The 15,398-nt window shown below is 41.1% G+C and overlaps 1 protein-coding gene across 2 annotated transcripts in view; it reads left to right on the top strand.

Annotated features, from left to right (window-relative positions):
• Positions 1-891: 891 nt before the first annotated feature.
• SLC13A1 (solute carrier family 13 member 1) overlaps positions 892-15,398 on the top strand; it is a 54,322-nt gene continuing 39,815 nt past the window's right edge. For both annotated transcript variants that reach the window (XM_009563575.2, XM_054059087.1), the window contains exon 1: positions 892-2,552. The gene's annotated coding sequence lies outside the window, so the exon portion shown is untranslated. The remainder of the gene's footprint in view (positions 2,553-15,398) is intronic.

Genomic DNA, 15,398 nt, shown 5'->3' with positions numbered 1-15,398 from the left:
AAGCTGTACAATGGTGAAGAGATAAATCTGTTTCAGAAGAGGTCAAACTGGAACAGATGTTGGAATAGATGTTTGTTGGGTTAGCTTTTTGCTGGTTCCATAACACTTAAGCTTTCAGCAAATGGTCAGAGTGAACTGTCTACCATGTTTGGTATTACACACTCCAGAGTGACAGGGAAAGCATTTTTGGGGGAGAAAATCTTTTCCATTCTACCTTCTCTGACAACAACTATGCCATGAATATAGGTACATGGGGCCTGTGGCAGCATTTACTGTGTTTCTATAGTGAGTTTCCATCCTTCTGATGGAAAGCTCAAGCCATGTGCTGTAGCCCTTGATGTGTCAGGGTTTTTCTTGTGAGGTTGGTACTGGGAAAAACAGCAGAAAAGGAAGGGAACTACCCACAGCCATAGCCATCCAGGGAGCCAAGTGGGCTGGGCCCTCTGGACAATGTCCAGTCCCTCTTAGTAGAGGATCAGCTGCTTTTTGTGCACATGTGCTCAGCTGACCTTGGCCAGCTGGCAGGCACCTACCCACCCAGCTCCTTCTCACAAAGGCCACTCCTGTTGCCAATGCCTGGACATGAACATCCAATACAGAATCACAGAATTACAGAGTCACTAGGTTGGAAAAGACCTCCGGGATCATCGAGTCCAAACACATCAGAGAGCCATGTGCTCAGCTTGAGTCCCCGTGCCATCTCAAACCCCTGCAGCTGCACATCATGCTGACCTGTGGTTGGAGACAAAGACAATTTATGACTGATTTCAGCAGGACTGGATTCCTTCCTTTTAAAGAAGGCTGGGACCCAAGAAAATCTAGCAGGTTTTTGTATCTTCCTGTATTTGTTTACCTTACTGAATAAAGTTAAAAACCTGTCAGGGGCCTTCCAGATCTGTGTACTTCTGATTTCACAATTCAGCTTAATTGCAGGTGTGCTTGTTAAAACATGCCTGCTTTGGGAGCTGTGCCAGACATATATTAGCTCTGTTTGGGAGGTGTGAGCCTTTAAGGCTTACTTCCCCCAGAGCTCGCTTAAGTTATAAGAATTACTGAGTTCCATGAGTGATGGCACATTTCTCTACGAAGTATGAAATAATTCAATAAAGATGGAGGGAATGGTGGGAATGAGCAACAGTTACAAAAGTCCTGAAGCCATAGATTATAGTATTTCCTCACAAAATTCAGCAATTATAAATTGTTGAACCGGAAACTACACGGAGCTAAAATCTGAACCTCCTGACGTGATAAAGGTTTGTTTTGTATCCTAGTCTGTTGATTTCTTTGCTTGTAAAATTGCTTATTTCACAAACCATGTGGAAACCCAGCAGTGACTTATAATGAAACAGAATTATAATAGAAATAGTCCAATAGTAGCATTTTATTTTGGGCAGGAAAGGAAAAGGTCAATTTATCTGTCACGTGAAGACTCAGGAAAGTAATTGGCTCTTCCTTTCCTTCTGGTTGCCTGATAAATAATGAATATGCAAATCTAAATTAACTGAAATATTAGGCCATGTACAGGCATTAGAGGGCTCTGTAATTATTTCAGCATAAGCTGGGGTCAAGCACAGGAAACTAGAGATGCTGAAAACAAGGAATGACCATGACAGAACTAAGATAAGCAGAGATACGAGAAGCAGCCTGAACATTGGATACTGGTCACTTCTGGCAAAAACCTAGCAGCAGTCTCAGCAGGTGGTCATGATTGTGGGGGCAGGCATAGAAATAATCTTATCTTTATATTAAATTTAAGAGGATGAGACAACCCACACAAGTGGGGCATGAATTCCTTTTCCTACAGGCTATTTTTTCTGTTGCATCTTGTGGTGGGTTGACCTTGGCCAGCTGCCAGCTGCCCACTCACCTGTTCATTCCTCCTCCTCTCTTTCAATGGGACAGGAGAAAATAATATGGACAAGCTTGTGGGTCAAGATAAAAAAAGGGACGTCACTTACCAGCCACCATCATGGGCAAAACAGACTTGTGGAAGATTAATTTATTGCCACTTAAAGAAGGTTGGGTAGTGAGAAACAAAACCAAAATTAAAACAGAACCTTCAGTTTGCTCAAATCTGAAACAATCCTTTGGTGTCTAGTATCTTCCAGTACAGGAAGCTGTTCTTCTTCAGTCTGCTAATAAAGGTTCTGCTCTCAGACTGGTATATTCCCTATCAAAACTTAATGAAAAATCAACGAGAAAAGAGCTGTTTCTTCAGATTTCCAAAGGCTTAAAAATTATTGAAGTATAAGGGGAAAAAAAAAACAGAAAAAAAAAGAAAGAAAGAAATGAAGTCTTGCCAAGGGGTGGGTCCCAAAGTAAGTAGTCTCTCACTTCCCAAGTGTGGCACAGTGTCTTTCTTAGTCTTCCTACCTATGTGGGTGGAAAGGAGACTTACGACAGTGACTGAGCACAAGTGCAAATCATCTGCTATTGATGTTCCACAAATGAAGTGGCTTTCTTACCTTCACCACAACTTTTTGTATGCCTCTTGTTTGAACACTGGTTCCCTGCTTCAGATTGGCTGGATTTTCGTATAACGCCTGGATCTGGTATGTTCCTGAATTTTTATAGCTGAACTTTGTTTTATGTATGATTCATTATTACCATGATAGAAGATGATTTACTGAATGATTATATCGTTTCTGCTTTGCCAATGGTAATGTGTGTGTTCAGTAAAAGACTAAGAAACCCATTTTGAATCTGTTTTAATACTCCTTTAACTAGTTGTGTAGAAGAATATAAAATTAATAGTGTACAATCACCATGACATCATATGCAATTTTCTTTAGCTAATAAAAACTGCACAAAATTAATGTTTGCAACACACAGAAAAAAAACAACCAACCCCCCCCACCCCAAAAAAAAAAACCCCACAACAGATGCTTTCATAAAGGTACTTTGGGAAGATGGATAACTTAAGGACTTCTCAACATAATGTTTGAATTTTATTTTTTTATATCTTATTTGTTCTGGATAAACATGAATACATATAGATAGCAGAGTGACCAACTTAGCCATTTAACAGATATCTTTTACTAAAGCATACTGATGTGATTTGAGACATTATTATCCTTATCTACCCTGTCTTCCCTTCATGTATACCTGTGCCTCAGCTGTTCGTTATATTCACTCTGCCGTGCTGTCTTTTTCCACCAAGGACGTAATATATCAGATTTTACACTAGAGTAGCTGAGATGCAGGTGCTTGTCTGGGTCTCTCATTTCTGCCAGTAATAAAATCCTGGCAGAAGAGCAAAGCAGATAGCTGCAAATACTAGTGTTTCAACACATTACAGTGATATTTGGGAAGGATTTTTATTACAGCTGTCAAAAGAGGAAACCAAAGCATACAAGCAGCCATGTGCCTGTCAGGGTCAAAGACCACACTGCCAATAGCCTGAGAGACCGACTCCAGTGTAGGCAGTGTATTTTCTGTCTCTGCATCCCTGAACACAGTTCAGCTAGCAATGTATGTCAAGGAAAGCTCTGGGGTTCTCTGGTTCCTGTCCTGCTACAAAGACCCTTAAAGGCCGTCTGTGGCAGAAGATACCCAGGGAGTATAAAGATCCAGCTGTGGATGCCTTCTCCCACTCTGTATCTTCACACTGCAATTGAACAGGGATGGCCCACAGCCCCAGTGGTCTCAACCCTTCTATTTAACAAAAAAGAGGAAAAAGAAATGTGGTCGAAGACAGTTCATCCTCTTTTCCTCAACACACCCTGAATCCTTGCACTTCTGAGTGGTCACCCAAGTCCTACACTCCAGTGGAAAACCAGGGTGGCAGCAAAGGGCCTTGCCACCACCTCTGAGGATTGTACACACCCTCTTGATGCTCGTTTGTCTTTGAAGGCCCCCCAGGTATTCAGCTTTCTCTCTCAGAGGTAGTCTTTCAGTTTGCCTGTGAACCAAGGCATGAGTCATCCCTTTGGCTGCCCTTCAGAAACTCTGAGGAAGGATGTGGAAGGAGGGAACCCAGTGCGTCTACTGCATTTATCTTACCACATGCACAAAGTAACAGAACTCGACCTCAGAGGGCTTGAAACAGTCAGCTGAATTCTGAATGGAAAAATCTGAGATTTCAGCTACCTTTTTATAAATAACTAGTATTACAATTACAAAATAGATTGTCTACACTTGTTTGTAGAGTATTCATGGATGTGTATTTATACAGGAAGAGTAGAGCCGGTTACATCAGATTTCATTGAATTAGATTTTTACAGGTTTTGTGGGTGTGCTGGTTGGGTTTGAGGCCAGAATTTAGACCTTAACAGATTACTATTACCAGTTTCTGTGGTCTAATAGTCATTAATAGACAGCTATATGGGAAGAAATTAGCATGGGGTTTGGGTGAGGGTTTTTTGTTTGCCTTAAATAGCACAAAAAAAAATCTTTATTAGAAATATGTATCAGGGAATTTAAAGTCTGTTCATGTTATGACCTCATTTGAACTGATTTCTGCTGTAATTGCTTTTATAGCACTCTGAAGTTCAAGCAGGCAGAATGGTTTTTGTGGTCATAGACCGCTGGGATGAGCACATTTCTGGCAATAGATAAATGAGTTAAAGATTATTTGTAATGTCTGAAACTCTTTCCTGAATAAAATTGGTGTCAAAGAATTGAGAGACATAGGGTTTTCCTAATGAAAGGCTATCTTCTCTTTATTATGAAACTCTTGGCTAACACGTAAGCTAGTTACTTTTACCACCTTACCTTATCAGAAAGGTGAAGGACTCCTTCAGTAGGGTCATTCTTTTCGTCTGGAATAGCCAAAGGTTTCACTTCAAAGATTCAGTAAGATTGCGTGTTACTCATTAAAGAATATCTGCATTTTTTCTAATCAGCAGTGTATGCGTTTGCTGCAAATCCGGGGGTGGATTCAGCTGTTCTTCAATGGGACTCTTATTCTAAAAGCTGTTTATGGTGAGGCCGTTGTAGCTGGAAATTATGTAGTGATCAAAACTATCATTCGTGTATTCCTCTTCTTTGATACCATAATATATTGGACCTCTTTTCTCAAAGTGTTTGCACAGAGCTTCAGCTGCAATATAATCTACACTTCAGACCTTTGCACACTTTGTAGGAAAGGAATTCTAAAAGACAGTCGCAGCAGAGGAGATGTCTGTTATTAGTTCTAAGGGAACTAATTTCATTGTTGCTCATTACTTATGACGATATGTAACGTTATTTTCATTACATATGATGATGTATGTGGTTGAGTCACCATCCCTGTAGATATTTAAAAGACAGGTAGATGAAGTGTTCAGGGATGTGGTTTAGTAGTGGACAGTTACAGTTGGAGCCAATGATCTCTATGATATTATTGTTTCAGTGTATTTGAAAGGAGCACACATGCATTTTTTTCTCCAAACTTCCATTAAACTTCCATTCCGAGAAAGAATCTGCCTTTACCAAAAAAAGTGAGCACCACTGATTTGTTCTTTCAAAACAGACTCTGAGGGCGACACTGCAATGTTAGACTGCTCCTAGTTCTCCTGTTTGCTTGTTCTGAATGCATCAGAAAGGGAAAACAAACACGCTGCTGAGCTGTTCAGGTCCATGTCCCTGCAGTCTGAGGGCTAGTTTGCCTCATGTGGTATTGTGTTTTAAGGAGCAGAGAAGCAAGGTGTCAACTCCCTTTCTATATCTGCAAGCAATGGACACAGCAGCAGTATCTATGTTCTCCTGTATGCAAAGAATATGTCTGAAAAGCACATTAAGCAGTGCTATCCCTTGATTCTAAAAAATCCTCCTGCTCCCTAATGGATAGAAGTGTTTCAGCAGCTGAAGACTGAGTTTTCTGTTGTTTCATTCTTTTTGTTCATAGGACTCTCTTGTCCACCTGGACTTCTGACTTTAAGCTTTGCCTGTGTTGAAGATCACCTTGTTTCTGCTCTTCTTCATGTTTGCAATGCGCTTCTTTGCTAGTAAACAGCAGAAGCGAGGAGTGACCTGATCTGATTTGGAAATACTACGCAGATCGAAACTCCAGAACATCCTGCTTCTGCCCACATACAAGGCAGCACCTTGTAGCTGGTCCTTCCAGTTAGGTGACCTAATTGCTTAGAGCTGAGCTCAGTGCACAGAAGAATTTGGCAAGTGCAATGCATATCTAAGAGCAGCAAAAGTACCGCTTGTGCTCCTTTGCAGAACGAAAAGCTGCTTATTTGTTTAGGAAATTGAGGCTGTAGTGCTTAACTTGTGATATTTCAGTCACTTCCATGGCAACAGGCTCTGAGAGAACAAAGCAGGACTTCACCACATCACATAACAGCTTGAAATCAGAACAGAGAAAATTTTACATAGCAACACTGTGAAGTTTCTCTTAACTTAAATTTTACCTCTGTTAGTTAACTGATGATTTAATCAGTGAAGTAATTGGTGTACCGCCAAGTAGTTATGAACAAATTGGCATTGATTTCTTTCAGTTGTCAGCTATTTCTTGTTTCTGTGATGGCTGGGGAAGTGCCAGCACAGCGTGGTGCCCCTCGCCCCCTCTGCCCAAGGATAATGCACACTATCCAGAAGATTCCCTGTGATGATAACTGTATTTAAGGGGTAGAATCAATTAGAAAAGATGGCCTGGTTCAAAGGCATTGGAATTTTTCCATCTTCTTCTGTGGACTTCAGATTCGACCTGATTTTAGAAACCTGACATAGCCCTTTTCATGGTCTACTGAGTAAGAGGTCACACAGCACGTGGCTGACTGACAGGATTGTGAACCTTCTGTGTTTAAAGGCAAACACTTTATGTTTCCAGTCTGAATTAGATCTGGCCATGGGGATTTTAATCCCTTCACACAAGGCAGGGAGAGAGAGAGACTACTTTACCCCTCGGGTCCTTGTGGTATGAGCATCACTTGTACCATTTCCTTTAGCTGCCTCACATGGTAGGGCCAGAAAGGGCTATGGTGCCCATAAGTCAAAGGGCTTATTGTTAGGCTTCTTGCAGGAAAAGGGAGGATTATTAAATGGAGCAGCTGATATAGAAACAAATGCATGCCATTTCATTAACAAAATCTTCTCTCATACATCTCTTGTAAACAAATCAGATATTGCTGTTGCAATATGATGTGCAAAAAAAAAAAAAAAAAAAGAGGAAAAAGGCAACAGGGTTTGTTTTTAACCTTAAATATAAACAGCAGCAGATGAGTCAATTATGATGCAAGTAACCGGTTAAGTAGCTCCATAAGTGAAGCTTGAACTTTTAGAATTTTAACTTTAATTAAGTTCATTGCTAGAAGAGTACCACTTAGATAAACCAATTATTCTTGAAGAGTATTTCTATCATATCTCTGGCAGCATAGCCTTCACCCTGCACAGAACAAGAGTGATGACATTTGGTCACTTTTTAGCAGATGAAGTAGAGATTGTCAGATTGCAGTGTGACTTCTGATTTTTTAAATTAATGAAGTGCTCGCCAGCCATGTTAACCAAATTTCTTTTTCTTTCATTTGACAGACTTTTCAGCTCTATGATTTATTCTTTTGCACTTGCTCCTACCCAGCCCTTGCATAGCCTGGTATTTGTCCCACAAGCCCACCACAACCCTTTTTAAGGGCAGCTTTAGAAATAAATAACATTACTTACTGCCTCTCAAAAGGTCTCTACATTAAAGTATGTACTTCTATACTCTGCCTCAAGCAGCCTCGGTTCTTGCAGGAGGCACATGATACAGAGCTGAGATCTCACTCTTATTGCAGAAATTGGTACTGCAATGTAATGTTTAATCCAGCGTGGAAGTAGGTATCACTGACAGATGTTCACATATCAGCGTGATTTGATGTTCATTTTGCATTATTATTTCATATTGTTTTTCTAATTGCCTCTGTATGAAGCAGACTTTTGAAATCATAGAATCAGAGAATCAGAGAATCAGTGAATTGTTTGGGTTGGAAGGAACCTTAAAGATCACCTAGTCTCAACTCTCCTGCCATGGGCAGGGACATCTTCCATTAGATCAGATTGCTTAAAGGCTCATTCAGACTGGCCTTGAACCCCTCCAGGGATGGGACATCCACAACCTCTCTGGGCAACCTGTGTCAGTGCCTCACCACCCTCACAATAAAAATTTTTTCCTAATATCTAATCTAAATCTCCCCTCTTTCAGCATAAAAGCATTACCCCTCATCCTGTCACTACAGTCCCTGTTAAAGATTCCCTCTCACTCTTTCCTGTAGGCCCCCTTTAAGTACTGGAAGGCTGTTATGAGGTCTCCCCAAAGCTTTCCCTTCTCTAAGCTCTACAAGCCCAACTATCTCAGCTTGTCCTTGTATGAGAGATGCTCCAGCACTGACCATTTTGGTGACCCTCTCTAACAGATCTATGGCTTTCCTGTGTTGAGGAATCCAGAACTGAATACAGAAGTCTGGGTGACGTTTCATGGGGCAGAATTACATGCCTCGACCTGCTAGATACACTTCTTCTGAAGCAGCCCAGGATATGGTTGGCTTTCTGGTCTGCAAGCACATGTTGCCTGCTCATATTCAGCTTCTCACCCCCAAGTCCTTCTCTTGAGGGCTGCTCTTATTCCATCTATGTCCAGCCTGTAATTGAGCTTGGGATTGCCTCAACCCAGGTGCAGGACTGTGCACTTGGCCTTGTTGAACTTCATGAGGTTTGCACAGGCCTAACTCCTGAGCCTGTCAGGGTCTGTCTGGATGGCATCTCTTCCCTCCAGTGTGTCAACTGCACCACGCAGTCCAGTGTCATCAGCAAACTTGCTGAAGGTGCCCTCAATCCCACTGTCCATATCTATGACAAATATGTTAAACAACACTGGTTCCAATACTGACCCCTGAGGAATACCACTTCTAACCAGACTCCATTTGGACACTGAGCAACTGACCATAGCTCTTTGGGTGCAACCATACAGCCAATTCCTTGATTGTTGAATGGTCCATCCGTCAATCCTTTTGTATCCAATTTATTGACCAGAATGTTGTCAAATGCCTTGCACAGGTCCAGGCACATGATGACAGTTACTCTTTCCTTGTCCACCAGTGCTGTAGCCCTGTTGTGGAAGGCCACCAAATTTGTCATGCATGATTTATCCTTAGTGAAGTCATGGTTGTCATGGTTGTCACCAATCACCAATCACGTCCTTATTTTCCATGTGCTCAGTGAACTTTCCAGGAGGATCTGCTCCATAATTGTACCTTTTTTTTTTTTGCTCCTTTTTTCTAAAAATGGAAGTTATGTTTTCCCTTTTCCAATCAGTGGACTGCCATGGCTTCTCAAATATGATGAGTCCCACAGGTCCTGCAAATGTGTTTCATCAGATCCCATGGACTTCTGCAGCTTCAGGTTCCTTAGATGGTCTTGAACTTGATCCTCTCTTACAGTGGACAGTTCTTCACTCTCCCAGTCCCTGCCTTTGCCTTCTGCCCCTTGGGCGGTGTGGCTTGAGAACTCACCAGGGAAGACTGAGGGAAGAATGTCATTGAGTATCTCAGCCTTCTCCATATCCTGGGTGACCAAATCTCCCATCTCCTTACAGTGAGGGCCCACATTCTTCTAGTCTCCCTTTTATCATCAACATGTAGAAAGTTTTATTGTTGTCCTTGACTTCCTTGGCCAGATTTAATTCTGTCTGGGCTTTACCTTTCCTAACCTGATCCCTAGCTGCTTGGATAATTTCTCTGTATCCCTCCCAGGCTACCTGTACTTGTTTCCATCCTATGTAGGCTTCCTTTTTGTGTTCAAGTTTGTCCAGAAGTTCCTTGTTCTTCCATGCATGCCTCCTGGCATTTTGCCTGGCTTCCTCCAGATTGGATTGCATTGCTCCTGAGTTTGGAGGAGAAGATCCTTGAATATTAACCATCTGTCTTGCCCCCCACCTCCACCTTCCAGGGCTTTATCCCATGGTACCCTACTGACCAGATGCCTGCAGAGGCCAAAGTCTACTCTCCTGAAGTCCAAGAAAATGAGCTTATTGTGTGTCCTCCTTATTATCCTAAGGTCTCAAACTCCACTATTTCATGGTCACTGCAGCCAAGGCTTCCCTTGAGCTTCACATTCCCCACTAGCCCCTCCTTTTTACTGGGAACACAGTCCAGCATAGCACTTCTCCTCATTGGCTCTTCTATCATTCAGAGAAGGAAGTTGTCATCAACACATTCCAGGAATCGCATGGATTGCTTATGCCCTGCAGTGTTGCCTCTCCTACAGATATTTGGGTGGTTGAAGTCCCCCGTGAGGACCAGAGCTTGTGAATGCAGGGCTGCACTCATCTATAGAGAGCCTCATGTACTTGTTTTACTTGGGCCAGTGGCTTGTAACAGACCTCCAGCATAATGTCTCCTGTCCCTACCATCCCTTTATTCCTGACCCACAGGCTCTTGGTCGGCTCCCCATCCAACCCCACATGGAGCTCCATGCACTCCAGCTGGTCATTGACATAGAGGGCAACATCCCCTTCTTATTTTCCCTGTCTGTCCTTCCTAATGATCCTTTATCCCCTCATCCCAACACTCCAATCATAGGATCCATAGGTTTTTTTAGGTCTTAAAATGTTAAAGCTCTTAAATATAATTCTTCACATAAGAGATTTTTGAGTACATCAGGAAGACTTGGAGTGGGGAGGCAAAATTACCCAGAGGTCAAAACTGGGGCAATCCTTTTTTGTCTATCTACAATATGTCATTTAGTGCTAAATAATAAATTACAAATTTTTGACACAATTTTATGATACTTGCAGTTGGAATTTAGACAAAGAGCCGAGGTAAAGGCCCTCAAACACCAGGCTGGTTAGTAAAAGCAGATGTTATCTAATGCAGCAAACATGTTGGTTGAATCTAAACTTACAGACACTGGAAATTAACTTTGTTGGAAACTATCCCCCTCTGACATGGAAGCATGCCCAATTACATGCTTCTTTCAAAAAATTCAGATCTTCTTCTCTGTATGCCTTGATTTCTGCTTTAATACAATGGCGAATCACCGAGAATTGCTGTGAGATGCTCAGGTAAATAATGCTGTGCAACTCCAAAATAGTTTTTGTTTCTTTTGACAGCGAAACATTCACTTTTTCAGGTCAAGGAGCCATTATTTCTTCTGTGCCAGTTAGTTTAAAATAAACTGGAAAAGGAGAAGTTTTTATTTTAGATTAAATTGTAAACTCTTGACAGCTGTCCTAATTTTCCCCTTATTTATTGTAGTGGTAAAGTAAGATTATTTTTCACTAAAGTAGAAGAAAAGAAAAATTTATGTTATTTTGGTTGTTTTATTGCAGTTAGGTTTTCTTGCTTGCTTGCTTTTCAGGATAAGGGTAAATTTTCTAGTTAGAAGGAAACAAAGCAAACCCTCAGTGCAATGTCTCTACAGTTTCATTTTGAGTCTTGTAGGACAGACTGTAGTATGAATAACTTAGTGCAGAGATGAGGCTGAAAAAGAAAAAAGCCCCCACAGAACATAAACTTTGATCATAATTTATTTAGCTAAGTTATTTCAATGGATTTATTAATGTGATATCTAAGCTGAACATTTCTCTGGAGGGAAAAGGGTTTTCAGCTTGTTTTGCTGGTGAAAATTAAGCAGCTGGAAAATGAGATTCCCAGAATTCAAAGGAATCTGTAACAAGTTGCATCCTTGTTTGGTTTTCAGTACGAAGAAATATGAAAGTATATGGAAGTGATGAAACTTGATTGTTGGGTTTTTTTTGTTGTCTTCTCCCCCAGCTTCTTTAACCTGCTCTTGAGAAGCAGAGTAAGCCTTGCTAAATCTTTGGAAAATTAAAGTTCTGTCTGCTTCGTTTGTGCATGTTTGCATCCAGCTGCTCCTAGAAAGCATCTGGGAAGGACAAGTGCCCTGACATTTAAATCATTGGCCCATACTGACATTTTATCCCCTTGTTTTATCATTACATCATATTTCACCCAATGATTGCATCAAGGTGATAAGAACCTAAAATAAAGTACCAAACTCATGTTCTCATGTTGCATGTACTTCCAGTTCATGTGATAGTTTTCTTAACACAGTTAATTTGGAGAACTAACAAAAGAATTTGATTTTAGAGCAGAAAACCTGCAATATGGCTGTAGTCCTATTAAAGAGGCCGGCTCTTTTTAGCCATAAGCTCGCTTCATAAAATCATGGATTTTGGACTTAAAACAAGGTGTTGAAAATTAGACCTTCAATCAGTATTTTTCAGTCAAATACATAGGCTATTTTACAGAAATTTTGGGAGTCCAGATGCTGCTATAGAAGCCAATGGCTCAGCAAAGCCATGCACCTTGCTGTCACTTAGAGGGAATTAGAAACACCGTCTCCACTTTGCCACTGCTACACCCAGCCACGTATTAAGCAAAAGTAAAAGTTCTGTCTGTCACCATCACTTATACAGAATTTCATCATCATTTAGTCTGTCCTCAGACCTTGCATAATTGTTTTTACTGTTTCCACTTAGCACTCCCATGAACTTCCCTGAGTATCTGCTCTACTCTGTAATTGATTTTGGTGTTAGGAACAATTTTCATAACGCTAAATGTTCTGAGCGTTTTAATTTCCTCAGTTCTCACACTGTGGTTTTCCTTGTCAATTTAACCCCTACGTTCAGAAAGTACCTGTAACAGAATCAGATCCTCAAACATCTAGCACATAGAGTTTCTTTACAATTTGTTGAAAGGAGAGAAACATTCTGACTTTTTCTTTGTGTATGAATGGAAAGAAATGTGGAGAAGCTCTGTAACCAGTCCTTTATTCAAGTGGTTTTTAGAAGTTCTAGATGGGAGAAGTGAGACACATTTTTCTTCTTCTTGCAGAAGAAGACCATCCTGCTTCAACCACCCTTTGAGCAAGTAATCCTTCAACCCCAGTAAACATTAGAATCCAGGAGGTTCAATTTCTTATGGTGCCTGGAGCTTTTCAACAAGCCAGTGAAGCAGTGTGCTTTGAAAATCCATTTTTCAAAACGTCTCCCTTTCTCCTGAAGTAATACTGTTCGCCTGACTGTGACACAAATCTCGCTGTGGTGAAACGAATTGAGCTGGGAGGACTGTGTCCTGTTAAGCAGAGAAAGGAACTATTTTTAATTATGGGGTTTCTACAGGTCAGCCTCCCAGCAAGTCCACCGAGGAGCAGATAGAAATGGAAGGCAGAACAGAGAGACAGAAATGACAGGATGTACCAAAAGAGAGATTAAAAAAGGAGGGGAAATAAAAGAAAAAGCTGAAAAATCTCATTCTTCCTCTGAGAAAGCTGCTTCTGATACTGTGAACAAGGCGCTGTTGACAGGGAAGACTCAGCTCCGCTGGCCAGAGGAAGGGAAGTTGGATATATTGTAACAAGCGGAGCTGAGTGAATACCATGATTAATCATTCACCTTCTATGTGGATTTGCTTTGATTACATTTGTGTCATCTTTTTTTTTTGTTTTTAGTGGATATTCTAGTGAGCTTGTTGTAAACATTGAATACCTGTTGATTAATGTAAACTCCTTCGATATATATATGGACTTTAATAATACAGTACTAATACTTAAAAATCTTTAGCAAAAGACATAAACAAACATAAGGTACATTTTTCTCCCCTAAAATTTCCTTCCTTCGGGGTGTGCTAAGAGACACAGAAATATATATTAATGAAAAGTGTTTAACAAAGAAATCTGTCCTATTATGTACTAGCACTGCACTGCATAGCCCATAAACAATTTTACCAAATCTTGCTGTAAGTGGTAAATGTTCTGTACATGTAAAGGTATGAAAGTTTACAATAATTCAAATTCTACTGACCTTTAAAATAGCATAGCTTGTGAGAAAGTTTGAGTATTAAAAATACTTTTGAATTTTATACACATCTAAGTTACCAATGAAACTGATGCTTTCTATAAAATGTGGCTTTACTGCAATGTATTCAGAGCCTGTTGATGTGCTGTTTTCTGTAAGAAAAGTTTGTCAAATCATACTACAGCAACCAATGGAGAACCACAGCAAAGAGCAATCTTGGAAAAAAAATGACACAAATGCAAAGTTAATTAAAATAGAGTGAATTAGTAAGAAGTTGGGGAATCCTGCGTATAGATTTCGGAAACTCAGCTAGGAAGAACACAATGTGTGTCTGCAGTTATACCGAGCTACAACTAACCACACTGCCTGAATTAGGAATAGTTACTCTTTGTGATACATTTATTAGTAGCTGTAAAACAATTATTATTAACTACAGGGATTATTTGATGTTAATTTACATTAGGTAAGAAGGTTACTTCTTAGTTATTATGTTTATAGTTCCATTGTCGCAGTATTGATGATGGAGGGCATGGACTTGATAATGATTGCTGTTTTGCAACTTAGCCTATTCTAATGTTGATTTTTAATTTTTTTTTGTTTTTTTTTGTTTTTTTTTAATTAAGATGTAGGCTTAATAATAATGGTCAGATCCACAATATCCCTAACTCCCCCTGCAGGTATTCAGCTGCCTTTCTCAGAGTTCGGTGATGCACTTCAGATTCAGGATAAAACATCAGCCCTTTTGGAGTTTGTTTGCAGGGCAAAGGGCTTACGTGCCTCACCCATGTGTGCATAGACATGGAGAACCTGTGTTTTCGGCCTGTGCCATCAGGTTCCACATGGCTCCAGCGAGCCCTGCATCCCTGCTGTCTGTCCCTGCCGCAGGCAGCCGTGTGCTTCAGGCTCTGGGGAGCCAGAGCAGGACCTCAGCCTTCGAGAAAGCAGCCAGGGTGTGAAACAGACTGCTGAGGTGACCAATATGTGGCAGTGGTGGGACAGCCTTGGTAATGCTGCCTGCTCTTTCTATGCAAGTGTCTTCAGAAGATGGCTTTGCTGTGTGGCCTGTCAAGAGAGAAGACAAGTGGACAAGATGTTAAACAGGATTAATGGCTTTTAATAGGGCTGTTGACAGCAGAGATTCCTATGCCTCCGAGGCTGAGCAGCAGGGTCTAACTAACCTTATCTTCAGTGCTGGCCACCAAGAAGCCGTTTGGTCCACATGGTAGAGAAGTCTTGAGCCAGGCACATTTGACATTTGGTTTGGTGGTTATGGACGCTTTCATGCTAGTCCTTTAAATGGAAACTAGGTCAGCTGCAACCAACTATAAAGAGGGCAAGGTGGGGGAAATTACTCCTGAGCAATTGAGCATGCTAAGGGCCCAGGAAGGTTCAAGAGCCATCAGAGAGGGGTAGGGAGGGAGCAGGGCATGGAGCTGGGAACATGCAGCTCAGAGACTGGAACTGTTGTGAGGAGCGGGGAGCAGCCAGCCCCTCCTGGTGCTGAAGGGAAGCCTCTCCAGAGCAGAGGAGGCTGTGCAGAGTTTTCTGTGGTCAGAAAGACAAAAAACTACCTAAACCAAGCCCAGAAAAAAAAGGACTGAGTTGGAGAGGGAGAGCTGTGCATGAATACTTATTATATATTATATATTTAATTTTATTAGCATCTTACTTAGAT

The sequence above is a fragment of the Cuculus canorus genome, chromosome 1 (assembly GCF_017976375.1).
Source record: "Cuculus canorus isolate bCucCan1 chromosome 1, bCucCan1.pri, whole genome shotgun sequence".
Taxonomy (NCBI): domain Eukaryota; kingdom Metazoa; phylum Chordata; class Aves; order Cuculiformes; family Cuculidae; genus Cuculus; species Cuculus canorus.
Note: the sequence above shows the minus strand (reverse complement) of the source record. Positions and strands in the feature narration are given on the sequence as shown.